The sequence below is a fragment of the Monodelphis domestica genome, chromosome 5 (genome assembly GCF_027887165.1).
Source record: "Monodelphis domestica isolate mMonDom1 chromosome 5, mMonDom1.pri, whole genome shotgun sequence".
In the NCBI taxonomy this organism is placed as follows: Eukaryota; Metazoa; Chordata; class Mammalia; order Didelphimorphia; family Didelphidae; genus Monodelphis; species Monodelphis domestica.
Genome location: NC_077231.1, coordinates 128718540 through 128746187, shown reverse-complemented (window position 1 = coordinate 128746187; position 27648 = coordinate 128718540).

Genomic DNA, 27648 nt, shown 5'->3' with positions numbered 1-27648 from the left:
GTGATTATTGGTTGATGCCAATTTTCTTGCCTTTTTGAATTTCATATTCTAATCCTTGCAGTCCTTTAGTGTGGAAGCTGACAGATCTTGTGTAGTCCTTATTGGTGCTCCTTGATATCTGGATGTCTCTTTTTGGCTTCTGGTAAAATGTTCTCCTTAGCTTGGAAGCTCTTGAATTTGGCAATTACATTCCTGGGAGTTGTCTTTTGAGGATTTAGTGTAGAGGGTGTTCTATGAACTCTTTCAATCTCTATTTTTCCTCCTTGTTCAAGAATACCAGGGCAGTTTTCTTGGAGAATTTCTTGTAGTATGATGTCAAGATTTCTATTTATTTCTGGGTTTTCAGGTAGACCAATTATTCTCAAATTGCCCCTTCCTTCTCGGTTTTACTTATCTGTCATCTTTTCAGTGAGATATTTCATATTTTTTCTATTTTGTTAGTCTTTTGACTTTGCTTTATAAATTCTTGCTGTTTTGCAAGATCAATGTCTTCCAATTGCCTAATTCTGGTCTTTAAGGACTGGTTTTCCTTTTCAGTTTGGTCTATCCTGCTTTTCGTGGTTTACAGCTATTTCTCCAATTGGGAGTTCTTGTCCTTTAAACTGTTATTTTCTTTTTGAACTATTTTTTTCTTGCCAGAAGGTTTCCATCTTTTTGATATCCTCCAATTTAAATTCTTCAAAAACTTATGAAGAGTTTCCATGGGGGTGGGGGGAGTTTTGGTGCATTTATTTGTATTTCCTCTTCTATTTCTTCTGTAGCCTGGATTTTTTCTCTGTAAAAATTATCCAGGGTCAAGAAATTCTTCTTTTTTTATATTTGGAAGTTGTTGTTCCTGGGCACTGTTTGTCACTACTGTGGTGGTTGTTCCCCCCCTTTCCAGTTAGAAATCTGAGTAAGAAGGGCAGGCTCTCTGTGTATGGAGCTAAGGAGCAAAGATTTTGACTGAGGCCAGCTCTCAAGTCACAGAAGCTTCTGTTGTTTGCTGTCCCTCTCTGGGCTATCTCCCTGCATGCACCCACCATCTGAGCTCCTCAGCCTGCTAGAGCCTTAGGTCTAGCTCCATCCTTGGTGGTCTCAGTCAGCTGCTAAGGACCCAGAAGTGTCCCTCACTCACTCCCAAGGTATCCCTCGCTCACTCACTGATTCTAGTGTGAGCTGGCTCTGGCTCAATGGGTGGGGTGGGAGAGGGTGGATCAGCTCTCATTTTGGTGGAATCTTTTTCATCCCCCTAATGGTGTGGAAATGCCCAGATCCCAGGTACTTTCAATGCTGCACCCTACTGTGAGTCCCTTTGTTCATATAAGTTTGGGGTTTTTTTTGTTGTTGTTTTGGCTTTTTTGAGGTAGTCTCTATTGGTGGGTTGTGAAGAGAGGACTAATCTTACATCTAGACTGCCGCCATGTTTACCTGGAAGTCTTATCCCTGAGGTCTAGGGAATTTAAAAGATAATTAATTAATGAATTTACTACATTTTATTTCATGTTAGAGTACTTCTTTAAATGTAATATAATTTAATATAACATAAGCATGTTTTCTTTGTCTTTATAAATGTATTATTATAACTAGAGAGTTAGACATAAGCATAGTCCAGACTTTTTTCTGTCACCTTTTTTCTTCCATTGTCAGAAACTTGTATCTTGCTACTCCTCTTTGCCTTTAGATGTCCCCTCTTCTATTACTACATGACACTTTTCCCACATTGACTATTGAATCTGTGCATCCATAGCCTCTTGGAATTGGGAAGTTTGGTGACATATTTGATCACCTGCCCAGACTATAAACTCCATGAGAAAAATCTCCTAACTAGGTTTCTGTTAAATTTTTTTTTCAGTCTTAGAGCTGAATATGTGCTATTATAGCTTTCCTCACATCCCCTCTCCCTACTATTATTATACTTCCATTCTGTAAAGTGCTTAAGTAAAAATAACTTATTTTACCTTTTGTTGAGCTGTAGAAGAGGTTTAGATGAGTTCACTGCTATGGGGAATTCATTCAGCAACCCTTACAAAAGCAGCCAGGAATACAAACCTGCATGATGGTTACTTGTCATGGCAGTCCTGAGTATACTGGTTTTGGATTTGTGGGAACTTTAAATGTTTAAATTTTTAGATGAAGTTTTTCTTCATACTGTGATGTTTCTTCTGTTCTCTGTTTTTATCAATTTTGCTGTAATTGCACTAGATTAGGGAGTTAAGTGTCATAATGAATAAATGGTTTCTGGATTTGGAGTCAGAAAGACTTGAATTCAAATTCTGTCAGACACTTACCCTGAATAATTCTCTTTAACTTCCTTAGTTTCAATTTCATCAGTTTAAAATACAGATGATAATAGTTTCTGTATTACAAGGTTTTTTTGAGAATCAAATATGAGAATATATAGATAAAATATACTTTGCCACCTTAAGGCATTATATATGTTTTATGATTATGTCACTGTTTCTTTTCTTTGAGGATTTTAGATTGGAGAGGCAGATAGGAAAACAATAGCTGTAGCATCTTGTTTATCACATAATGACTTTTTCATTCTCCATTTATTTCTATTACCCACAATGTGTTCAAAGGATTATAATTTATTAGTTTTATGGTATTAACTCTTTAAGCTTCCCTTTATACTCATTCAACTCCATCATTTACTTCCCCAAATTATTATTATTACTGTACTAAAGATAAAGTCAAAAAAGAGGAAAGAGCCCTGTCAACTTTTCACTTTCTATCTTCTTGTAAAATATGACTTGAATTCTTGGAGGTATGAAAGAATGAAGCTTCTTCAATATCAATAACTATATCTAGGACAGAACTAGCTCAAAACATTTATTTTGTCTCACAATTTCCTTATTTATGATCCCTAATCCTAATTGGGAGGTAGCTCAAAGGATAACACAAAATAGAAAAGATGAAAATATGACAATAACAGATGACTATAATACTCCTAATGAATCTGATAGCCATAATTAGAAGCACAGATATAAAAGAGTGAACATTTCATTTAGATTTTCAATAGAAAAAGATTTTTTAAAAATCAGATTTTTTTTTCAAGTTTGCAAATTATATAAGCTACTTTTTAGGTTGAGAACAATGCAAAATTAGCATAGTAAATAAATTACAAATGTTGATTTAATTCCTATAAAATCATCCAGTAAAGAATCCCATACCTTCTACTCTAAAGCCTTAGAATATATCACTAATTAGACAGTGAGAAACCTCTCATTGATAACTAAAATACCCTTATTATAGTTTTTGTTAAGACTATTTTCTTTGTTTTAGTTATCAAATAAATTAAAATATGAATGAACTCCTCTAAATAATACAACTTCAAATTAATTTTCCATCATGTTTCTCTCATGCAAAATGATTAATCATATATATGTATATGTGATATACACATATATTCATATACATATATTTAAATTTTAGCTAATCTCATTAATCTAACAATGTGTATAACACATACTATTATTCATATTCTATACATACTTGAAGGGATTGAAGAGATTGGCAGAAATTTGGGTAGTTTTCCTTCACTGAAGAATGTGTGAATCTTAAACTTAAGTGTGAGAACTGAGAATTAGATTTTTCACTGGATCTTCACAGACTGTATAAGAATGGAATCCTAGGGTGTTCTCTCCATATATAGTGTAATTATACCACAAGACGAGGTGCTATTTAGTGCAGGTGTGAACAGAAACTGCTAATTACACCATAAATTCATGCTATTGAAGTTGTCTTCTAGCATCTGTAAAAAGGTTCATTAGTATTTACATTTCAGATATATTACAAAAATTACAAACACATGCTAAATATTCTGTGTGCTCCAGTCATTCAACAAATAATTGAGGATCACCACTGGTGCAAAGTAGCATCACAGATGTGCCTGGGAAAAATCCACTATCCAGAAGAGCAAATTGAATGATTTTCATGAGAATTTTCTCCCAAAGCATGAGATGATATCATTGAAGAGATAATAAACATTAGCTGAAGTAGGGAAAAATTAAAAGATAAAAAATAGAAAGCCAGTCCATAGAGGTGGTAAGTCACTTTTTCATTTGAGATATTGAACTCTATCTTGAATTTTTATAAAACTTTGATCACTATGTTTATGTAAGGAAAAAAAATAATTTTTCCATGATATATTAATAGTAGATGTTTCCATTTTTATATTGATATATCCATCAAAATATTGTTATAATTAAAGAATAGAAAAATAAGCATATTAAAATGTTAAATTTTATCTGTTTTATTTGAATTATTCTACACATAATTAGTCAATATAATAAAACTAGAATTTATTGAATATTCAAATACTTTACATAAGTATTCCTAAAACTACAGTAAAATATTTTTTAAAATAAATAATTTTGAGGTTGGAAATATTGCTACCAGATCTAACAAATTCATACAAACCTAAGCTTGAAAGAGAAAGCAGAACTTGCACTGGTGAAGCCTATGAAAATTGAGGAAACAAAAGATTTTAAATTAGCCTCAGACATTCTTATGATTTTGTCAGGTTGTTTTTTTTTTTGGCTCATTATCTGTATATAGGAAGGTCAGAATCTTTAGATATACAGTTGAAAATTATTTCCCTGGAGAACAGATTGTTGTTAAATTGAATAAATAGTATTCTCACATAATAGACTAAGTTGTAATTAAAATAGAAAGAAAAATTTTGAGAATGATTTTGAGGGAGAAAATCAGAAACAATGAAAGAAAGGAGTATTTGAAATGACACAGTATGTTTTTATATATTTTGGGAAGGAAGTAATGCAAAAAATAGACTGTTGTGAACATTTACATTAATGCTCAAATGTGTAGATTAGTTGTTTTTATAAGAACTTGGATGGTTATTTTATTTCCAGTTTTTTTCTGTCTTAAATAAATACTAAGTTTGAATTCTAAGACAGAAGAGTGATGACTTAATTAGGGTTAAGTGACTTGTACAGGGTCATATACTTTGGCAGTATCTGAGACCTGATTTCTTTTTAGGTCTTCTCAATTCCAGGCCCAGTGATCTACCCAATGTAATGCATATCTGTCCTTTTTACAAACTATTTTTAAAAGTGCATTCTTTATATTTCCATCAAAGACTTAAGGTCATATTAATCAAGTGAAAAATTAGGAGGATTAAAATTTTAGGATTATTTTATTGAATTTGGAATGAATATCTATAATAAAAACCCATCAATCAATACATATATGTGTTAATTTTCATAAATGAAGAGGTTTAGCAAATTATTATTTATAGAAAAATTTCAAATGCTTAGATGGAAATTGCTTGATACATCACTTAAATTGCCACTTCAGAGATTACAATTATTTATTTTTCCTCACTGTTAGCTCTGCACTAATTTAATGAGATGTCCCTTCCAGCTCTAAAATGTTGTTTCTATTAATCAGTTGATTTATATTCCTTTAGAAGTGCCTTGAAAGACATTGTATGTAGCATACTGAATAGAAAACTGGCATTTGAGGTAAGAAGTCCTGGGTTCAAGTCCCTCAGTGTTCCAGAGATTTTCTTAATAAAAGATTACATATTAAAGAGAAGCTGATAATTTTCATTAGTAAAAAGAAGTTGCTCACTAAAAATGCCTTTTGCCAGCAAAATCATCTGGTCTATCTGGGAAAAAAACAAAACAAACAAAGCATTTTGACAGCTCTGAAATAAATATACACCATGCTTGTTTGATGCTGTATGTAAGTCTGAGACACTAGTACAAATACAGGATGACAACATTATTTGAAATCATATAATCATTTCAGATTGGTTCCACTGAAGATTTATATCATCTATATTCAGTTGAGTCCTCTCTGTCACACAGCCTTGTTTTCATCCTTTGCTGATCAACTATTAGCATCTAGTTCTTCATTTCATCCTTTTCCTTCTCTCTTTAAACCCACTATAGATGCTACTACCTTTCTTCTCAGCAGAAGATTTAAGAAAATTGAAGCTGTCCTCTGCTGTATGTAATTTTTTTTTTGTTCTAGTCTCTGTTGAGATCTTTTGACTTTCCAACTTTTCTCCTTGTACACTTGACTTCATCCCCTTCTCCTCACTCTTTCGGAATCATCTTTTCTCTCTCCTCAACCTCCTCATCTAAAAGTACTTCTTCCTATTGTTTATTTAGGTTCCTCAGCCAAAGTAGGAAAAAAAAAATCTTTACCTGATGTTGTACCGTCTCTCAAAGATATCATCCTTTATGTCTTTTCCTCTGAATCAAAGTCTGGAGGAAGTATCCATCTAGACTTTTATTCTTCCCAGTGACTTTTCAGTCCCTTTGATCTGGGTTCTATTTTCATCTCTTGAATAAATTATTCTCTCCAAACTTACCCATTACCACTATGTTCTTTTTAAATGCTTTCTTTGTTAATGAACTCTTCTGTTCATGGTTATTTAATTTTTAATATTATTTTGAACTTAAATATTCCCCAAAATGTTTTAAACTGCTTTCATATAAGCATTACAACACAAAAGAAGCATATGAAAATTTAAATATCTAATTCCTAACCCTAACCCTATTTGTTACTGTTAAAACATAATTCCACACATTACTTTTAAAACTACGTGTCTGTGATTCCTTCTGAACTTTTTGTTTTCCCTTCTGAACTTTTAAAAATTATTTTGTGACAGTGATTAGCCTGCACCCCCAGTAAATGTTAGCTCCAGCTTGGCCCTAATTTCTTTCCATCCCATTATTATCTTGTACCTTTAAAGAATTGGGGAGTATCTAATCATTTTAACATTAGCTCAACCCCCTGCCAGCAGTATTTTCCCTAATTTAAGGATTCCCTATACTCTGGTTCAATTTAATCACTTAACAATTAGATTAACTTTTATAGTGGGATATTAACTTCAATGGAATAATTAGAACAAATACATAAATACTTGTCATTTGCCTTAGGGAGCATATTCCTTCCCATATGCCATTCAATTTTTAGGGAGAAGAAGGCAATTTGATTCATAGTTTTATTCAGTTTCTATATACCTCCACTTTCCAAGTTTAATTCTCCCTGAGTTTTCATTCTGGCATCCCAACTTCTCATGGCTCTTTTGGGACTGAAATCCAGGCTCAAGATAACAATGGCTAGAACTCTAATGTCTAAGGACTTTACTGCTTGTGATTAGAACTGGCAAACAAATGGAACAGATCAAAACCCCAAGCCTGATTCTTGACACTTCCTTCTCCCATACAGCTCAGTTCATGGTGCTTGTCCTGTGTGTTAATTCATTTGCTAGAATTTGTTCAATCAATACTTGATAGTCTAAAGAGCTATTTTAAAACCTCCATTTAGATTAAAGTTATTTTGTATTCCCCCCTTTTAATTCTTCTCTCAAGGTGGAAGTAATTTATTTGGTTTATGACTACTCCTTCCTTTTCTTTTAACTACAATTTCTCACCCCATTGTTCCCCCTTAATTCCTTGTTGAGTTTGTTATGTTTGCCAATTTTAGATAAAGGTAAAGGTCTTCTGATCCCACTCTTGCCACTATCAACTAGGAAAAAAAAAACAACACACACAAAAAAACTAACAAAGTAGTTACAATAAGGGTCTTATATCGAGGAAGGAAGAGGAATCTGGGAAAACAAAAAGAACATCAGTCCTCAAACTTCCAATGAACCACATAATGCAATATGCTTGAATAGGTTATGATAGGGAAAAAGGGCCATGGGCCCTGCCACCCACTTGGGAATGATGCACTAGCTACAGTCAACCTGACTGGGGGAGGCTTAGCTGCAATTGTCAGAGGTTAAGGTCCCTGGGAGCATACAAAAGGAGAAATTAAGACCAAAAAAGATGAATTTAGATTTTATTATATCTGTTATTGCTATCTAAGGAGGTCAAGGGATGCTTGAGGGTTAATCATTTAGTCTGGGAATAGGGTCAATTTGAGGGTTTCATAAAACAAGGTTGTTGCCCCACACCCTCCTCTTTGTTTGTAAAGTTCTTCTCAAGCACCAAATATGGGGGTGGGGTTGGGAGTTCTTGTCCGGAACTGCAATGGAAATACACTAAAGAAATGACAATAATAACCTAGTAAATTTGACCACAGTAGTATTCTTCTCAGTCAACTGGCCATTAGAGTATTGGCAAATTTTGACAGGGCTGACCATTGATACCTAAGTGGTTGCATGTATGACCCAAGTTTGATCCTGAGGGAAGATGGTCACTTGACCTTCTGAACCTTACCCTCCACTCACCTAGTTACTTCTCAAGGGTAATGTATCCAATATCTCTATAGTCTAATTGTAAAACAAAACAAACAAAGTAGGTTTGAGGAACTTAGCCCTGGATAAGAGAGTTGGTGGAAGCAGAATGTTCATCTGATGTTTCTAAACAGAATATCAAGAGTCTGATCAAAGGTTTCCCCCTTAAGCAACAAGTTTTAAGAACAAGATCAGTGACTATTACTTAGAAAAGACTTCCTGTCTCCCTATTCTTTGGAAGCAGTCTGCCTGTGAAGTGACCCAGCCATTCTGTCAGGTAATCTGGACCTGATGTCCATCAATTGATAAATGGCTGAACAAATTATGGTATATGTTGGCAATGGGATACTATTGGACTATAAGAAATAAGCAAGATGATTTCAGAAAAAGCTGAAAAGATCTGTGGGAACTGATCCAGAGTGAAATAGACAGAATTGGGAGAACATTGTACCCAACAGCGATCCTGTTTATCTGGATGATGATTATCTGTGAAAAATTGGTTACTCTCAACAATGAAATGACCTGGGACAATCCTGAAAGACTTATGTTGGGGAATCTATCTACCTTCAGAGAAAGAACATTTGAAGTCATGTTTCACATCAGTGTTTTTTTAATTTTATTTGGGAGTTTTGGCTATGTATGACTTTCCTCTTACCAGTATGGAAATTTGTTTTGTCTGACAATAAAAAAAAAGTTTTAAAAATTCAAAAAAAGCAGCCTGCCCAGAAGGACAACACTACTAATGTATGTTTAATATTAGGGAGATATTCTGTATTCACTATGTCAGTCCTGAAGACTTTTTTTGGAAAATAGATGAGCTCTAAGAGACCTCTAAATATTACCCCTCTTGGAAGATGGGCTTTATTCAGTGCTATACAGTGTTGGAAGAATTTTCAAGGAGCCTCCATCCTCACTCCTATCCCCTTCTTGCAAGTTGGGCTATTTTTCCTTAAAATGTGAAATCTTCAAGAGTTTAATTAGATCAGGGTATTAATAGCTTGGACAATACTAGCATCACTTTCTGACAGTTAAAAAATAGAAATAAGGACATTCAATTCATCTCTGATAATTGTCTGGCAGATAACAAAAGGCAAATGATATCTGATTGTTTATTAGGAATTATTAATTGATGAATCTTCCTTCGTAAAAAGAGATAGTCCCAGCTCTTAGTAGGTTTAATAGTTGAGTTGAATAAACACTAATACTTAGTATTAATATCTTTTAAGTACACACACACTCTCTCATACAAGAAAATGATCATATTAATCATTCAGATTTCAGAGTGGCTGTAAGCCAAAATCCCATTCTCAACCACCTGAATGTCATTTGATAGTTTGCAGTCTCAAGCCCCCTCTTTAGAAATATATTTCTTTCCTTCATTTCTTTACAAGTCAACTACAAATTGGCTAGGGGAGTGGCGATTTTCCTGCTTGACATTTTAGATCCTCTTTTCCAGGGGACTATGAAATCACCTTTCCAAACAAGACAACTCTATGATGGATACATTCTCTAATCCAATGCAATGTTAGAATTGTCAGCAGCCCCTCCTTAGACATATTCTTATATGTCCTTTTATAAAAAGAATTACAAATAAGCTATAGTGGAAATTATCTCTTGATGCTCATTCTTCAGTTTATTTTTGCAGTCTTTGATGTAATCCCCAGCTTTGTATTTGTTTTTGCCCATAAAAATCTGTTGATACTTATTCTCAGGGTCTCAGACCAAATTGGATATTCCTGCAGACCCATTGACTTTCTAAATGGAATGCTGAAAGCCTGATCAGAGGTTTCCCTCTTAACCAAAAGTTGTAAAAGTCAAATCTCCTATTACTAATTAGATAAAACTTCTTGTCTCCCTATCCTTTGGAAGCAGTCTGCCCAGAAGGGCCACATCACTTATGCTGAATGTTAATATTAGGAAGCTCCCCTCTACCCCAATGTATTGCATACATAGTAAAGCCAAAGTATTCACAAGTTTTGTTCTCTTGGCCTCTCTTTTTAAATAGCTTAGAGTCAAAGAATCTTCATTCAGCGGAATCAACTTGGATTGTCCTCAATGAATATCTTCGTTCAATATTCTTTTTCTGATATTGCTACATGAATTCCCTTTGGTTAAATGAAGAATGATCTATGAGTTTTTAAGTTGTCACAATATAGAACTTAAAGTACATCTAGTGATAAGTGGGGATTGGAGCCAAGATGAATGGGATAATTATCAGGAAATCTGAAAGCATCAAATTTATTTTGCTTCCTTGGTATTTTCTTTCCACTGATTGCTAATAGCTCAAATCTCCTGGTATGATAAAATTAGATTTAATATTAGGCTTCAACCAGTAGCAGAGGGTGCCATGTTAGTCTTGTTTCATCTTCAGCTGTCTCTCACAAGGTCCATTAATTGTCCCTCTACATTCTGTACCACACCTAGTTTGTACTCATTTTATTTTACTTTAGTTACTTTAATTGTCAGCTTTTGGTGACATCAGTAGGCAGGGAACAGTGAAACCGGAAGTGCCTTTTTCTTCTTTGATTCTCTTCTGTCAAAAAAACTCTTTTCTTGACCTTCTGCTTACTATCCTTTTGTACTGAGCAGCATAATCCTCTGTTGGTCTTTAGAGGCTTTAGACTCATCATATTAGTGAAATTATCTTACAAGGCCCACAGTTCCCAATGAATAGAAACCAGTGGTACACAATTCTCATGATCAGAACAACCTATATACCTCTTTCTCATCAGTAATATTTCCTTTTTATTAATCCAGGAATCTATAGCATCATTGAATGCTTCTGGGAATCAGATGGGGTTTTGTATAAGCCTTATATGATATAAAAAGTACATATTATATACTTTATGAGTACATGAAATAATTTATATGTCACATTGACATATAGTTTTTTAATGCTTTTTTCTCCCTCCCAAAAATCATCTGAGCTTCTCAAGAGGAAAAACTCTTTTCATTTTTGTTTTCCCAGTCCCTAAAAGATAGTATGTATAGTTGCATTGAATTGATTCGATTTTTCTCTCTCCTGTACCCTTTCTATATTATCAATTTTAAACCAAAAACATTTGAGGCATGTCCCATTTTTTCCAGTCACAAAACCACCATTCTGTTCAATTCTTCATCACTTCTTTGCATAGTGTTGCAAAATTCTTATAATAGTTCTCACCGCTTTCATTCTCTGACCCTTCCAAATATTCTTCCATATATTCTCCAAAAAATGTGTCTAAGGCACATGTGATCATTGGGTGATTTGAACAGATAGCAATAATAAAGAAGTAAAACCCCCTTTATTAGGCAAGAAAATATCTTCACTGGCTTCTTTTTGGCTCTCTGATAAAATATAAACTTTTCGATCTGATATTTAAAGCCCTTTATGGTCAACTTCAATCTCTCTATGCACATGATAGAATTCTTTATATAGTTTACATTTGAAAAAAGCTGGCTCTCTAGATACCATATCTATGCTTTTGTCCAGCCTCTTCCCAGATACTTTATTCTGTCTTTTTTCTCTTTGTGTCATTAATCTCTATGAAGTTCTTTCCCCCCCCTTACTCTCCCTTTGTCTATTTTCTTTTAAAATTATTTTATATTTGTTTATGTGGTTAGTGCATTGTAGGGCAGCCAAGTGGCACAGTAGAAAGAGATTAGGCCTGGAGTCAAGAAGAGCTGAGTTTGAATTTTACCTCAGACAATTACTGGCTGCAATCATTTAACTTTCTATTTGCCTCAGTATCCTTATCTGTAAAAATGAGTTGGGGAAGGAAGTGGCAAAGCACTTCAGTATGTTTGCAAGAAAACCCCAAATTTGGACATGAATATTTGAATATGAATTAACAGCAGCAACAATAACATATGTTCCATCCTTTCAATAGAAAATATACCACTAAAGGTTGAGCATTGATTTTTATATACATATACTTATAAAACAAAAATTATTTTGGACATGCGTTTGCACATAGTAGGTACTTAAAAATGCTTGTTGCATCATAGCAAATCAAATTGCATTAAGTTGAGACTCTGGTATTTACAGTATCAATCAAGATCCTCTAGAATTTATTCTAGAATGGTTCTTTCTCTATAAAACACTGATTGCCCTGGCCCCTAGTGCCTGAAGGTCAGGTACATTATTTTTTTTTATCCTTCTCCTAAGGTTCTCCAGTATCTTTAATAGGATTAGCATTGTCTAGGCTCTCTACAAATTTCCCCAGCCCCAACCAGTGGTATTTCATTCATTTCCAAGAATAAGATTGACTTTTACAAAGAAATATTTATTTTAAAAGATAATCACAAATAAATTTACTCCCACCACTTCCTTCTTGTAACATCTTAGTCTCTGAAGAGTTGAAGGAAAATTGGATCACATCTTTCCTCTTTTCCTATATAGCTCAGTTTCCAGTTCCAATACAACTTCCACTCCACTGGATTACAATCTCAAGTACCCTTACTTGCCTTCTGGCCTAGCTAATTAGAATATCTTCTTGGAATCCTGACTCCGAAGTTCCCATGGATTGAACTTCTGCTCTTGCACTTGAAACTGAGTAGAACAAATGATACAGAACAAAAACACAAAGCCTGACAGTCATTTTTAATAGCTTGGGAGGTCTCAGAGAGAGCTCTGGGGAAACCTTTCCCCTCTCAGCATTTGACTTGACAACACACATGCTCTTGATGCCATGGGGAAAAGAGACCACTTGGAATGAAAGAATGACTGTTTTAGTGTGAGTGCTTTGGAAGATGCAGTCTTCCTGCCTATGCAACCCATCAAAGGTAACTACCTTCCTCCATGTAGTAGCAGATACAGAGTGCCTTCATTTTAAATGATGGGTTATGCAGAGGAAAAGTCCAGTGGCTATAGGATAGGCAATCCAGGCATACTCAAATCCCCACTTCACTTACATGCAAGAAAGTCATTCTAGGTCTGTAAGGTTTCCACTACCTTCCATAAAGATAGATACCTAGTCAAATAAGGCATAAAAGGGGCTAAGGTGGATGGAGTCAAGAATTTTCACACATCAGGTATGACCAATAGCAATATGAGACATTGCACTCTATCCTGATAACAAGACACTTTTCTGTGGAGATAAGTGACAGTATATACCAGTGAAAAATACTATTTTCTAATTGATTATACATTCTAGTCTATGTCTAAGAAAACCTTTTAAATAACTTTCTAATGACAGGCATATTTCATTTCTTTCTAATATCAAATCTGAGCTATCAGTCTAGCCCCATAAAGATCAACTTACCTGTAGCTGTCTCCTATGCATGAAGGTTTCATTCTTTTAAAAACCATAACCTGCACTTTTTTCACCATAAGAGATTATATTTTCTTGATTTGGGTGACTATTTCTTTTGACTTGATGGATTGTCTCTTACTAGTTCATCTTATTCTAGCTCTATTATACTATTTGCTACTAGATCAGTCTCTGATGATGTATATGGTCAAAGTGAGAGGGAGAAAAGAGACAGAAAAAATGTCACCCTTTACCTACTCTCAGAATAGTTCATCTGAACTCATTGATTAGTATTCTCTGACCTGAAACTAGACTGGTTTGTCACTTTGCTGAGTTCCCAAGCCTGAACTTTATTTTTATGCACTGACTCAGAGGTATGTTTGATTCTTTTGGAAAATCACAAAATGCTTCCAGATTGGCTTTATTTGTCCCTTATCCAAAGACAAAACTTTATTGATTAAAGACATATTTACCCCCCAGTATACTTCTTATTGAGTGATGATTTGAGGTGGCTTTGGAACCACTTCCACCCTAATATCAGTTTGTTGTTGTTTGAGTCCAGGTCATCAGACTTACAGCAGTGCTTATTGTATGAATGAAAATCCATTACCCTAAAAAAGAACTACATTTCCTGGGAGCCCACCAACTTCCTGTCATTGTGCACTTCCTATAAACAGGGAATAAATTGAATGGGTAAGCCTCCTTCTGCCTCTTTGGCTTCCCGTCAGCATGGTGATGGTAGTGAGTGGAGATTTTGAAATGTACTAATCAGCCATGGGCACTTGGCCTTTATTTTGTATCCTCTTTATTTCTTGATTTATAATGATCATTAATAAATTATGTAAGATATTTATTATTGAGATTTAATTTTAACTTTTGCATTTTCGGCAACCACTAGTCAGAAAAGAACCTCTCCATTTTTTAAGATAGCCTAGATAAATTTTTTTAAGCCATGTTTCTCGTGGTAAGGCTTTTTGCCCACCTCACCCACCCTCGCAAACTTCAAACTCTTTTGGGAGCTGCTGCCTTTTTCTTTACCTACTTTTTTTCCCAGTTTCTCTCCCTATTGGCTAGGCTATTTTTAGCCAGGGGATTCTTGGCAAAGAAGAGATAGCCACTTCTCTTGCCCATCTGCTCAATCCCATATTCCTCAGTTCCTCACTGCTGCCTCTGGCATTACTGATACTGCTTTCTCCTGAACTCTGGTCCCTGCTCCAGCCCTAGGTCCCAGGCTACTGGTAGCTGTAGCTGTGTCTTTGGAACTCACAAGCTTGGAGCCATTCCTTGGGGAACATGTAAAACCTGGAGTGTATTTTCCTTAGGCAACAATTACCCTCCTAACTCCCTCTCCACTTGGCTGGGGAAACAAACTGCTCCCTAGTGTTTTACCTCAGGAAGAGAAGAAGGAAGTTACTCTTCCAAACAGGAAGTAAATTACAAGCATGGAGTTCTCTATGAAAGAGCAATACCTTGCCTATTTCAAATAGTTTTTACCATTCATGAGTGATCCTTTCACTATCTTGCCTGAGATTCAGGGTAGAAATTCATCTCCCTACAACTCTGCCATTTGGGCCTGCCCAGTCTCTAAGATTCATCCAGTTTGAGATGCCTCAACCCCATGTTCTCCCTCACTATGGGAAATTCCACAGTTCTAACAAAAGGAAACTTCACAGATAGAGAAAGGCATTTTAAAGAGACTCAAGGTGAAAATTTTAAGTCTTTTCAGACTCTATTTTCTTATGAAAGCCTCTATATTTTATTGTATTTTGCTGATTGTTTTGTTTATGATTTAATTTTGTTGTTTTAAATTCATATATTAATCTGATCTATACTATGCTGTTACACTGAATCATTTTAATCTACTGCATTTTAATAATTAGATGTATTCTGTTACTTTTCCCCTATGACTACTGAACAAAATATTGTAAAATATTATAAAAGCCCATAAACAGCAGTTTTTCCATTTTCCATTTGTTAATACATAAACATAGATGATGAATGGATTCAACCTGGCTAAAAACCTTTGGAGAATTTAATGAACTAAGAATTTAAATGGCAATCCTAAGGTGTCTTCAGAAGTAATTTTAATTAACTAGTGGTTTCTGAATGAATGACTTTTTTATATTTATATTATAAAGAATGTTGTATTAAAGGTAGAGAAATAAAGAAATGTTCCTACCAAGGTGTTTCTATGAAGCAGGAAGTCAAAATGAACTCCTGCAAAACTGTTCAGTTTAATTTATTTCTACCAGAGCAATCTAGATTTCTTGGTGATGTTCTAGACCCAAATAAGTTTTACATAGTTTAAAAATATATTTGCCAAGGTTGAAAGATTTGCTACATCTATAAAATTGTGACAAATATCCATCAGTTCATAAGTTTTTTTTTTTTTTATGTCCTACAGCAACTTATATGAAATATGATCCTAGGTTTGTTTGCTATTGTAATTAACTGGGCTATTGTGAATTTTGGGGACTTTGGTACTTCTTTGAATGTGCATTATCTACTGTATTACTGTTTTATTCTGAAAATCATTTGTACTCACACAGTGGTTAAATTAAAAAGAAAATTTATCTTTTTTTTTTTTTTTTGGTGAGAAACCTTTGTATTCTACCTCTCTTTGGCTGACACAGTCTGTCACTGTAAGCTATATATTTTTTATTTTTAAAAATTTTTATTATTGTTTTTCCTTGCATATGCAATATAGTATCTGAGTTTTATTTTTTCTCTCCTTTTTGTATTTGATGCAAATGTCAACAGTATTGAAAAGAGTTTTCTTTAATTTTTTTTTATTTTGCAGTAATATAAGTTTAAAATACATTTGCTCTGATGTCAATGCATGCCCCAAAAGCTTTAGACTATAAAAATATTGCCATTGATTGCTTAAAAAATATGGGACTTATTTAATGATTCTGTCTGATTCCAGGAGAAGGGAATACAAAAAGCACCATTGCACAGTGCCAAAGAAGCACAAAGCTAAACTGCATAGAGCTAATCAAGCTTAAGGTCAAAGAGACCATCCAATCCCAAAGGGATTGATGAAATTTTGAGCCAAGAAAAGAGGAATTGAACTTGTTCAGGGTTCAAGGTTGCAGTTGTTTTGACATATATCAAAGGTAGGCCTTCCTTGTCCCACATACTACCAAGTATCTTAAATTTATCTCCTACCTGGCTCCTATAATCTAGTCCCTGTTCTGTCTTTCATTGTGTGACAAAACTTTCTGTAATCCTGACTGTTGATTGGGAAATTACATAAATCACTTTAATTGGGCCCTTATTCAAGGACCTGTTATAGGTTTATTTTCCTTTACTTAGAATTTTTTTCATACGATACTTTGATAGTCTATATCTCATCCAGAAGTCATCTTTTCTGTTTTATTTGAATTATTTGATGTTTTTGATTTCTCTTGACAATTGATTCATATGCCTCATAACTCACCCATGTATTCCTAAGTTATCCTTGTGTTTCTCAACACCCTCTTCAGGGGGAATGTATTATTATTCCAAAATGCAAAGTTTAAATTCTTTATGAGAGTAATTTTAGTTTAAGAAACATGTTACCTCTCCAAATCCAGAAAATGAACTGTTTGGAGAAGTCACTATGAAGATGCCTACACAAACAACACCCTGCACCAGAGGATCCCGAGTGAATTTTGGGATGTGGTGATTTGAACTGTGTGGGGTTGAATGCATTTGATTTTGTTTGTATACTGTTTTGTGAAAGGGGACTGCCCCATAACTGTTTTTTGTGAATTTTAGATTTATTCCACCCTGCTTAGTCTTTAGAAATTCTAGCAACCAGGAATGTATACACCCCTACTTAAGGATTAAGTGTTGGGGAGGATGGCCTATGACCAATATGTGCTAGCAAGTGACAAATAAGAAACAATTGACAGACCACCTAGGCTGTCCTAAGCCAAGCTTAAGCTACCATTGGTATATGTGAGATGCAGGAAGTGATGTTAAGAACTGCCTATATATTTCTCGTCACCTCCTCTTGGCAGTGTCTCTCACTCTCGAGCTGTCTCACAGAGACATTGGGCTCTTTCTGCATTGGGAGCTGGTGGTAGCATTCTTAGTGTGCTTAGTGAGGGGTTTAGGCTGATTCCTCTTTCTTTTACCTCCTAAAGTGCTAACCTCCTAGGAGGCCAATCATCTTGGAGGAGGCCTCATGACTGGAACCTGAGCTAGATTGAGAAGACCCCTTAGTCTAGGCCTCTGAACTCCTATCTGGTTTGCCAGAACAGTCTTATACCCTTTCCTCTCTCTCCTTCTTCTTAATATCTTCCTTCTATTGTAATTAATCCACCATAAAAATCCCAAACTGACTTGAATATTTTATTGGGATTGAATTTTAATCCCTGGCAATCACTCTTAACTGTCTGACTAATCCACGAAGGTTGTGATGAGTACCCTCAAATCTCTGTAAAACCTTTGTTTCTTCTTTCTCTATTACCTCCTCAAATCAGTCTTTTAACCATCTAACTCACCAGTTCAAAACGTAGCTGCGAGATCAGGTAAGTATAAAATATTTTTTTCTCTTTTCTCCTTAATTTGAATTTAACACAGCCTTTTTTTTTTAACCTTAAGCAGCAGGGGCCTGCCTGCAGAAGCTGTTTCTAAATCTCCCTTCCCTTAGGGAGCAAACAACCCAATTAGCCAACCCTCACTGACAATACAAGCTGGCTAGATTACTCTTAACTAGTGGTGAGAGAGACCTGGAGAAAGGCCTGCTCCTAAAGGTCTACTTTCTTTTTTTTTTCCAAGCCCTCATGTGTCTCTAGTTTTTAAAAATTAAGTAAAAAGTAAAAAAGACCTGGTGAGGCCAGCTAGGAAAAGCAGAGGCTTTGTTCAAAGAGGGAAACAGTTTTACCCTGAAGGGGAAGGAGAGGAAGCTTATGACCCCTCCCAAATAAAACAAAAACTCAACCTTAGCCTCAGGCAAAAGGCTTTGTTTTCTGTCCTTCTTTGGCCTAGAGGACTTGACTAGATTAAAAGACTCTTAAAAAGGACTACATCTAGATCTTTTGTTTTCACTCCCTGACTTTAACCCCTAGCTGTTATCAACATCTACTGTCTAAAACAAAATTATAAATAATTAAAATATATATAAATGAATACTACATTCTTTGAAATTTTCACGGCATTTGAAAAATTAGGGACATTAAAGATTTTAGAATGTCTCCCATTTCTTATGTTCTTAGGTCAGTTCATTTTTATACTCCTACATATTGTGACAAGAAATGCTACCTTGAGAAAATTTGAAGCTAAAATTCAGGAAAACATATAAAACCAATTGGATAAATTCTTCTCACATGTTCAAGTGGCAAATACCAATCCCACCCAAAATATGTCTGACCCTTACAAACATCCTTCTAAACCTCCAAATGAGGAAATTCCTTCCTCTATAATGGAGATGGAAAACATCCCTCCTATAGCTCAGCTTCTCTTGTGGTCTGCAAATCTTGGCTAAACTTACTTCACAAGACCCTTCTCCTGAAATCCCAATTTCTGATTCCAGTTTCTTCTATTCCTTCTCCCACACGAAAACCAATTCCAGCCCCAAGGAAATCTCATCCTTCTAAAGATACTCTTTTTAGTCAAACTGACCCACATGTACCAAATTCAACTAGAGACCTTTTTTTCCTCTAAGAGAAGTACCTGAAATAGGACTCAGTGGGGATGTGGTGACACTAAGGCACCATATGCCATTTACTCCCTAAGAAATAAATGAATTCACATGAAATGTTCCCACATATGAACAAGATCCCTTTTTGGTAACGAAAAAGATGACAGACATATTTTTTCAGTATAATATGTCTTACAAAGACGTTGAAAACTTACTCTAAGCTTTCTTAACAGAATGTGAGAAAAATAAAATAATTTCTTACTTCAATAAAGTCCAGGGGCACAATGTAGCACACTGGCCATCTGAGGAGCCGAAATGGGACTATAACAACTCTGAGGATTATTTACAACTATATCACTGTAGGGAGGCCATTTTAACTGCTATGAGAGAATACTCTGAGGGCACGGATAAGTGGACAGAATTTGAAAAAATTAAGCAAAATAATGACATATCACCTGTCAACATGGAATCTAGGAATCCCAAACTTGTTACCTAGTGAGATCTGATGAACCCCAATTTTCAGGGCTAGCTTGTAGATTGGAGACCCCAAAGCTTGTACTTGTTCCCTGTTCCCATGGGAATCTACCCTAAAGGTGTAAACCTCAAAATTCCTTAGACTTATAAATGTTGGTAATTTCACCATTGGGATATTTCATACTTGGAAAATTTCTTACTGATAGTCTATTGGAATGGGAACTCCATTGGCATGGGAGGTTCCTTCTCTTCCCTTCTTAAGATTACTTTAGGACAGAGACCCTTTGCTGAACAATGGAAAGGACTTTGACCTATGCTTAAGCATAGAACAGGAATTTCTTTGAGTCTTGATTGATTTTAGAATTGATACAATGGAGATACTCCACCCTATTCAGTCCTAATAAGATTGAGTAAGGGCTGCAGCCTAGATCAAAATTTAATTATTCCAATCTCTACCATACTCAAGTTAACAGGATTTAGAAAGGGCTGTAGCAAAGGAGTATAGATTTAATCATTTGAAAATATGACCTTCAACAGACATGTGCAAAAGCCAGAAACCTCTGGGCGGTCCTGGGTTAAGCGAGAGCCTCCATTGACAGGGAAATTGATGAAGAGTGATTGGTAGATGTGAGGACTGAGGGGAGGCAACTTGGATGGTGTCCTTAAAGATAGGAGGGTCTGGAGACTGGAGAGAGGATTGAGTTTTTGGTCGGTGTGGTTCCGGGGCTCTGAGGAAGCTTGCTCTGAAGGAAGCTGAAGGTGGGGGCCTCTGAGACTGTTTCTCTATTTTGGACACGTGAGTGAAAGGGACTGATCTCCTTTCTTTGCCCCAGCTATCTAAGGGCTTGGGCCTTTTGGCCCAGCCTAAACAGAAGGGGTATTTAAGCCCTATTCCCTTCTCTCCCCTTTCTCTCTCTATATATATCTCTAATTCCTTTCTTGCTCCTATTGTAATTAAACTCCAAAAAAGGCTGACGGCTGACTTGAGTTTTTCATTTAGGAATTACATAGCTGATTCCTTGGTGACCTTAAATTAATATATATCAGTCTTTTAAAGTGATTCCCTTGTAACATTGTGGCTGACCACACGGGAGTCTAAAGAATCCTCTCAATAAAACTTTTTCCTTGCCTTTTTACTATACTGTTTCACCACTTAGTCCTTTTTAAAAAAAAAAAAAAACTTGGCTTAAAGACACAGCTGCTAGAACACGTGAGTATAAAAAACTTTTTCTCTTTTCTCCTTAAGTTAAATTGGAATCAGCAGTTTTTTCTTTTTCTTCCCTTTAATCTTAAGGGACAGCTGGGTGGCTCAGCGGATTGAGAGCCAGCCCTAGAGGCAGAAGGTCCTGGGTTCAAATCGGACCTCAGATACTTCCCAGCTGTGTGACTCTGATAGACAGAAAACAGCTGTTTTTAAATCTCAGCAACAGGACTCTAAAGTCCTGGCTGGAAGAACTGTTTCTAAATATCCTTTCCCTTAAGGAACAACTTCCTGGATTAAAAAAAAAAAAACCCTGTGGAAAGTTTGTTGCTTTGCCCTGCTCCCCACGTGTTTTGTGAAATTACAAAATATACATATAAAAATGAGTACTACATTCTTTGACAATTATATGGCAGCTGAAGAAGTAGGGGCATTGAGGAATGAAGGATACCTCCAAATTTTTATATTAATAGGTACTGTCATTTTTGTACTCCTCAATACTATATTTAGAGATGAAAAAATAAAAAATATTGAGGATAAAATAAAACAAAATGAGGATAAAATAAAACAAAATGAGGATAAAATAAAACAAAATGAGGATAAAATAAAACAAAATGAGGATAAAATAGAAAATATTGAGGATAAAATAGAAAATGTTGAGGATAAAATAGAAAAAAATGAGGATAAAATAGAAAATATTGAGGATAAAATAGAAAATATTGAGGATAAAATAGAAAAAATTGAGGATACAATAGAAAAAATTGAGGATACAATAGAAAAAATTGAGGATAAAATAGGAAATATTGAGAATAAAATAGAAAAACTTGAGGATAAAATAGGAAATATTGAGAATAAAATAGGAAATATTGAGGATAAAATGGGAGATATGGAAGATAAAATAGGAAAAATTGAGGAAAAAATGCAAGCCCAATTAGAAGATCTAAAATGTTTCTTACAGGATCAATGGGCAAACACCCACTCTACCAGAAACAGACCTGTTTCTGAACCTTTGAATGAGGAAATTTCCTTCCCTGAAATAGAGATGGAAAATACCTTCCCTATAGCCCAGTTAACAGACTGCTTCTCTCGTGCAGTGCAAATCTTGTCTGAATTTAATCCCCAAAACCCTTCCCCTGCAATCCCAGCTTCTCATGTTCCTTCTCCTACAGAAAACCAAATTCCAATGCAAGGGAGATCTTGTCCTCCTAGAGAAACCTGTCCTTGTCAAACTGACCCACAGGTGCAAAATTCAACTAGAGGCCTGTTTCCTCTAAGAGAAGTACCTGAAATAGGACGAAATGGGGATGTGGTGACTTTAAGACATAGGATACCGTTTACTCCCCAAGAAATAAATGAATTTACACGAAATATCCCCACATATGAACAAGATCCTTTTCTAGTAACAAAAAAGATGGGAGACATATTTTTTCAATATAATCCGTCTTACAAGGACGTTGAGAGCTTACTACAGGCTTTTTTAAGTGAACGTGAAAAAAATAAAATAATTGCTCATGTCAACAAAACCCGGGGGCGTAATGCAGCACATTGGCCATCTCAGGATCCCGAATGGGACTATAATAATCCTGAGGACTATCTACAACTATACCGTTGTAGAGAGGCCATCCTCACGGCCATGAAGGAATGTGCGGACAGTACAGATAAGTGGATGGAACTGGAAAAAATTAAGCAAAAGGAAAACGAAACACCCTCCAGATTTATGGACAGAATTATCGAGTTTGGGGACAGATACTTAGATTGGGACTTAAATAAAAAGAATAGTTTAAGACAAGTTAGAAGAATCTTTGTAAATAATTCTTGCAAAGTAATTAAAAATTATTTTAAAACACAATGCCCAAGATGGTCAGATATGGACCTTGAAGAATTGCGAAAAACAGCTATATATGTTTTTAAGGGAAACGAAGAAAAGGAGAAAGAGAATAATGATGACATGGAGGAAATGAAGAAAAAAATGAGATGTGTAATAGATAGGATAACTAAATTAGAAAGTGGGCATGATAATGAACCAACGGCAATTGCCCCTCTCCAGAAATCCAATTATCAATCCATTACTTGCCACTTCTGTGAGAAGAAGGGCCACAAAATGATGGAATGTAGAACCTTTCTTAAGATGTTTGGAAGGAATACACACTTTAATAATGGTTTTAGAAATAATAACTATAGAAATTATGATAATGGTTATAGAAACCAGAATTCTAGAAATTATAATAATGACTATGGAAATAACTATAATGAATATAGAAATAAGAACTTTAGAAACCAGAATTATAGAAATAGGAATTGGGAATTTAATGACAATGCTCAAATTGAAGAAAATTTTAATGATAATACTCAACAATATATGAGAAATGGCGCTCGTCCAAAAATTACTCGAGGTACTAATGACCCTCAGAGAGGTGCCCTTCAGGAGGGTGCCCAGGGAACTTCCCAGTATAATAAAGATGATTCTTCTTAGATTGTATTGATTTTGTTGATATTAATTAACCTTTTTCAGTTTTTTTTCTCCTCTCCAAATAGTAGGAGGATGAATAAAGAACTTAAGACTATGATTGGCAAATTATGCACTGAGACCCATTTAAAATGGCCTGAAATTCTCCCTCTGGCCCTATTTTATCTTAGAAGCAGGCCTAGAGGAGACTTACATATTTCACCATTTGAGATGCTTTTTGGACATCCGCCTATACAGGCTAAGCCTTTCTCCCCGGCTTATACATCGCTATTAGGGGGAGATATTACTATTGCTTCCTATATACAGGAGTTACAGCACAAACTACGTGAACTTCATGAATCTGGAGCTGCAGTACAAGCTGGACCATTAGACTTTTCTCTGCATGACCTGAACCCAGGAGATAAAGTTTATATCAAGAATTTCAAGCGAACTGGAGCAACTGAACCTTCATGGGAAGGACCATTCCAAATATTATTAACTACTCCAACATCTATAAAGATTGGAGAAAGAGACTCTTGGATTCACTGCTCACATGTGAAGAAAGCATCTTCTGCTGAGACTGATTGACTCTATCCTATCATATGAATTGTGACTCTATCTTATCATATGAATTGGAGATAATAATCCATAGACAAATGGATGCTGGTTTTTTTTCAAGAATATATTGAATTACTGATTTTTTTCTTATTTTTTCTTATTTTTTTTCTTTTATTTTTTTGATCAGAATATTTGATTTTTTCTCATTTTTGTACTGAAGGTACACATAATTAATATTAATATTTTTTCCCTGCAGTAATACAAGTTAATATATATACTCTTGCTATAATATCAATATATGCCTAAAAGCTTTAAACTATGGGAACCTGCCATTTATTGATAAAATATTATAGGACTGTGATTAATGTTTGTGTCTGATTCCAGGAAAAGGGATAAAAACAAGGAGCACAGACTAAACCTGAATAGTGCCAATAGAGCACACAAGAAATATTAAAGTGAGACTCAAGGTTGCGACGCTTAACTTATGTTTAAGTCGTAGGACTTCCTTGTATCTACACTCCTTTCGAAGTACTCAAACAAGTACAAAGCTTGACTATCATGCTGGCTCCCTATATCTCTGAAGGAAAAAAAATCAGACAAGGGAATGACATTTCCCCATCAAAATAGAATTCTAATTCTTTTCTTCTTATATTATGGCAACTTCCTGTAGTCTTGGCTACAAATGGCTAAGTGAAATATTACTGCATTCTGTCCTACATACTTGTGGGATAGAAATTACTTTAAACTGGACCTATACAAGGTCTATTTTGAGTTTTTCTTATGTTTTTGATTATTTTTTCTATTCTTTTGATAATTGACACATACAACCCCATAACTGAACATTGCATTCTGAGCTAAACTTGATATATTTTTTTTAATACTTACTTCAGGGGGGATTGTATTTTAATTTAAAATCTAAGAATTTTTGAATTTTTTTTGTTTGAGATTTTATTTTTATAAAAATCCAAGACTTTTGTTTAAGATTTTACTTTTATAAAAAATTCAAAGATTTTGATTTTGTTCAAGAAAAGATCTTCAAGAAAGAAGCTTGAAACTTTTATATCCAGAGAATGAACTGTTGCAGAAAGATGCCAAAAACCTACACTTCATCAAGAAGATCAAGAATGAACTTTGGATGTGATTGATTGAACTGAACTTTTGATTGAACATTTATTGTAACATTTATGCCAAAAGGGACTGCCCCTAATTTGGCTTTCTGTCAATGCGCCTAGCAAACATTGGTTTTGCTTTCTTTTCTTTTCTATTTCCTCTCTCACTATTCTAATTTCTCCTAGAAAATTGAATATTGTGTATATCTTTAGTTAGAAGTGAATTTAGAACTACCAAATGATTATGTTAAATGATCAATGGGGAGACTAGTCTCCCAATGATCATCAGGGGGGATTGTAAACCTCAAAATTCCTTAGACTTATAAATGTTGGTAATTTCACCATTGGGATATTTCATACTTGGAAAATTTCTTACTGATAGTCTATTGGAATGGGAACTCCATTGGCATGGGAGGTTCCTTCTCTTCCCTTCTTAAGATTACTTTAGGACAGAGACCCTTTGCTGAACAATGGAAAGGACTTTGACCTATGCTTAAGCATAGAACAGGAATTTCTTTGAGTCTTGATTGATTTTAGAATTGATACAATGGAGATATTCCACCCTATTCAGTCCTAATAAGATTGAGTAAGGGCTGCAGCCTAGATCAAAATTTAATTATTCCAATCTCTACCATACTCAAGTTAACAGGATTTAGAAAGGGCTGTAGCAAAGGAGTATAGATTTAATCATTTGAAAATATGACCTTCAACAGACATGTGCAAAAGCCAGAAACCTCTGGGCGGTCCTGGGTTAAGCGAGAGCCTCCATTGACAGGGAAATTGATGAAGAGTGATTGGTAGATGTGAGGACTGAGGGGAGGCAACTTGGATGGTGTCCTTAAAGATAGGAGGGTCTGGAGACTGGAGAGAGGATTGAGTTTTTGGTCGGTGTGGTTCCGGGGCTCTGAGGAAGCTTGCTCTGAAGGAAGCTGAAGGTGGGGGCCTCTGAGACTGTTTCTCCATTTTGGACACGTGAGTGAAAGGGACTGATCTCCTTTCTTTGCCCCAGCTATCTAAGGGCTTGGGCCTTTTGGCCCAGCCTAAACAGAAGGGGTATTTAAGCCCTATTCCCTTCTCTCCCCTTTCTCTCTCTATATATATCTCTAATTCCTTTCTTGCTCCTATTGTAATTAAACTCCAAAAAAGGCTGACGGCTGACTTGAGTTTTTCATTTAGGAATTACATAGCTGATTCCTTGGCGACCTTAAATTAATATATATCAGTCTTTTAAAGTGATTCCCTTGTAACAAAGGGAAATGACAATCCTGGTTGGGTAAGATAAACATATGCTAAGGACCCTCTTTGTTTTAGGTAGTCTCCCCTATTGTATTAGAACCTTTCCCAGGAAAATCCATACCTGAGCAGGAACCATCCTTTAGTATCTATTGTAAGCAGCCCCTTTCTCTTACACCCTAGCCTCTAGCTATGATTCTTTTCCCAAGCTTGAAGGTATCCTGTCAGTGTAGTTTTAACACTCCCATTTTCCTTATAGCCATAGTGATGTCAATGATCTTTCCCTGCCCCTGGATTTCCCAAATGGTATATAGATTCCCCAAATTCTTTTGTTCCTCGGAGTCCATCCTGAGTTGGTGGCACTCCCAGGGGTTGGTGACCAGGGCATCTTGATTCTGTGCAGTCTTGGGAAGCAGCTCTGTTGTATTTAGTAGCGCTAACCCCTTTTCCCTTGATTAAAGAGTGATTTTTGACTATTTAATAGTTCTGCGTTTTTTCTAGTTGACACACCCTTCAGATTAATGGAAAGAATAATTGAGTTTGGGGGTCTATACCTAGATTTTGACCTTTCTAAAGAAAATTACATGAGACAACTTAGAAGGCAATTTGTCAATAACTCTTGCAATATAATCAGGGATTATTTTAGAACTCATTGCCCAAGGTGGCCTGAAATGGATCTTAATGATTTGAGAAAAAAACTGCTCTATATGTTTCAAAAGGAAACAAAGAAAAAGAGGAAGAGACTAATGATCTCACAGAGAATATGGGGGAAACAATTGAAATATTTAAGAGATAAGGTTGATAAACTGGAAAAAGGGCATGATACTCATCCAATGGCACTTGTCCCTCTCCAAGAGTCTAATTATCTATCCATTACCTGCCAATTCTGTGAGAAGAAGGGCCACGGAATGATAAAGTGTAGAAATTTATTAAAGGCAATCAGAAATAATATGCAGTTTAATAAAAACTACAAAAATAATAATTATAGAAATAACTATAATAATGATAATAGAAACCATAACTTTAGGAATGATAACCATAGGAATAGAAATTTGGAAAATGATAGCTCAAACCAAATGACTCCAATACAATATAACTTAAGTGGAGTTCATCCAAAAAGTACTCGGGGTGCTAATGCCCCTCAGGAGAGTGCCCAAGTAATTTCTGAAATACTATGAAGGTGTCTGGGGGGGGCAGGGCACAGGAATCAGAGGATACAACCTTTGATTTTCCAAACCCTGATGTCTTACTACCCATTGCCCCCCATAGTGATGAGCCCCATGGTACTTTACAGTGTCTTTTGGACACTGGAGCTTTCATGTCTATAGTATACCTGATTTATGTTGCTATTACATTGGCTCAGAGAATGTAATGGGAGTGTCAGGGATACCTCAAAGAGTTAAAAAGCTTTCCCCTAGGATGGTGTCTGCAGGATCCCTAGAAGTACAATATTCTTTCCTCTTGATGCCTGTCTCCCCTATAAATTTGCTGGGGAGGCACCTTCTATGCAAATTCAGAGCCACAATAACTTGCTCCCCAGATAGATCTTTATCATTGGAAGTTCCTG